The sequence below is a fragment of the Musca autumnalis genome, unplaced genomic scaffold (genome assembly GCF_047663935.1).
Source record: "Musca autumnalis isolate F117 unplaced genomic scaffold, ASM4766393v1 scaffold_3, whole genome shotgun sequence".
Classification (NCBI taxonomy): Eukaryota; Metazoa; Arthropoda; class Insecta; order Diptera; family Muscidae; genus Musca; species Musca autumnalis.
The window spans coordinates 164,036,292-164,039,042 of record NW_027411866.1 but is presented as its reverse complement, the minus strand read 5'-3'; positions in this window follow the sequence as shown (position 1 = coordinate 164,039,042).

Genomic DNA, 2,751 nt, shown 5'->3' with positions numbered 1-2,751 from the left:
TCTTCTTTGGGGCTACTAAACTTCCCTTCAGAGATTTGTCAGCTCTGGTCCATGTTTTATATAGCCTATAGCGATTTTAGGAGTTTTCAGAATTTTAGCCGTACTCTCCTACAGAAATGACTGAATATTAGTATTTAGCCTTCTATGGGGCTATAATAACTTTCCCCCCTAATTTGTCAGTACATTTCCACGTTGTGATATAGCTACTGACATTTATGATAAGTACCAGTGTTCGAAATTTCGATCAGTCAACTTTTCACATATGTATGCAAAGTCGTGCTTGAGCATCTAAATCATCATCATTATATTTTGTGAAACGGTTCCATATTTTGTCAATAATTCTCCATGATTACTTTTTAAATTTAATTTTCAAAAAATGAAATCTTCTGATATAGAAGAGCAATTACTAATGATGTAGGAATAAAACTTACCATAGTATTTGTGAACATTGAAAAATGGGATTACCAAAGCAGGACTATAGGAAAAGTTTGGAGTTTCAATTAACTGACATAATTTCGCATATACATTTATCTAATGAAGTTCGATATATATACCAGTTACCAAGCTTTGCCTTCGTCTGCCACAAAAACAACATCCTAATACACCTGAAGATCGGATTTACCACCCGTGAAACGTAGTGTAATGGTTGGATGCGTGGGACTTCGGTAGACTCCTAATTTTTCAATGTATCTCTAAAGGCCTAACAGCTCAACTCGAAAGAGAATTAATTAAATATCACTATAAATGGCCTTCGCCTTAATAAGGCAAAAATAAAAAAAAATAAAAAAAATGTTTTTTAATTTTTTAAATTAATTTAAAAAGTATCCAAAAATATAGGTTTCAAAAATGTACCCCTACCATCTAGGAGGAGGGGGAGTTTTCAAGGGAAGAATTTTTTTGTTTGCTGACAGATGAGACTTAAAATACATACCAAAACTTGTTTAAAATTAGTTTACTGTTCCAAAAAGTACGAAATGGGTTAAACAGGTAAACAGAGGCAAACATATTTATATTAACATTATCTACGTATGCTATATGTATCTGTTAAGAAATTACTATTCTCGAACCACATCAGAATGTGCATCCAATGTCATAAGGTGTATCAGAGAAATGCAATTTGCCACTCACGAGCCACTTGCTAAAAAATATGCCTACGTATGGATTGTCACTCAAAAAACAAGTTCTTTTAAAGTTCTGTGAGAGAGAGAGAGTGAGAGGCATAATTGGCTCATGTGGCTCGATCACTTGTGATAGCAAGTTTGTTTTACACAGTTTTTTGTTCTTCGCTACGAAGTTTTACCGTTATTTTGTGTTTTTATCTTGGGTAGCTAATTTGAATCATTGATCATCTTCAGTCGTGCATTAGAATCAGTGTAGAGCATTGAAAAATAAAAAGTAATAAAATGGAAAATTGTTTGGACGTGAAAATTGTTATATGGGGGCTATACCGAAACATGTACCGATATTGCCCATCATCGAACTTGACCTGCAAACAAAAGACGCATTTTCCCAAAATTTCAGCGTCCTATCTCCATTTTTGTGGATGCTAGAGTGATTACCACAGACGGACGGACGTGCACAGATCGACTCAGAATTTAACCTGATCAAGAATATATATACTTTATAGGGTCGCAAATGGGACTTTCAATGCGTTACAAACGGAAAAACAAACTTAATATACACTCCATACTATGGTGGAGGGTATAAAAACATTGCATTTTCATTTTCTAACAAAATGCCCTGTTGTAAGGTATAAACAAAAGCACAAACAATTTTACAAACAAAACAAAAGCACACACAAGAACACACAACATACAAAGTCACCCAAAAGACAATCATCATACATATCAGTGATATGATATCACCCATATTCTTCGTGAGTATGTACGTTGTGCCACTCACCAACTATCAAGAGAGCACTTGTGAGTTTTACACACAAGTCAAAATTGGATTTACACTCATTCCACACTCTAATGCTCAAGCATCGGTCGTAAAATCACCAATTGGTTTTTGTTGTGTGGTAAAAATACACGAGTGGAAAACATACTCGCTGTTAAAGCGCTCGAGACTTAAAACCACATGTGTGTATCTAAGTGGCTCGCTTTTGCCTGTGGCTCATTGAAGATCTCTGAGGTGTATATTTCGCTTGTTTCGGAATATATTCTGTAAAATGGTGTGAACGATAACTCTCGATGGGAGCAATCGATTTGATCCTAAATTTGCACATCATATTATTTCATCCAGTCATGTATCAAGTCGGATATAGTCCATATCAATCCCGTTCTTCGGGTACCTCCCATTCAAAATGTTTGTTTTTATTTACATTTTCTCTATAAATTGTGTGCAATTTAGAATTAAGGGTTCATAGTGATCAAAATACTTCTCCGCCAATAGATGTGGACATAGGTCAACGTTTTGGTATAGCCCCTAAACAACAATACCGCCCAATTTAAAGTATTGTACAAAATTTTATCTGACCAGATAAGGTTAGGTGGTAGGTAATTGGTTTACGAAGTGGTCAAACAAATTCGTCTAAAATTGTGGGCAATGGTATTTTCGTAACGGAAAGAAAATTATCTATTCCATATTAGTTCACAATACTTTATGGTGGACGTTTTTTTACTTGTTTTTCTTTAGGTAAGTACCTAAATAAAGGTTTTAAAATTTTGTATGTAAAAACTATACACATCACCAAACAAAAAAAAAAAGAAGTTGCCCCCCTTAGATTGGATCCTGAACCAGAAATAATAT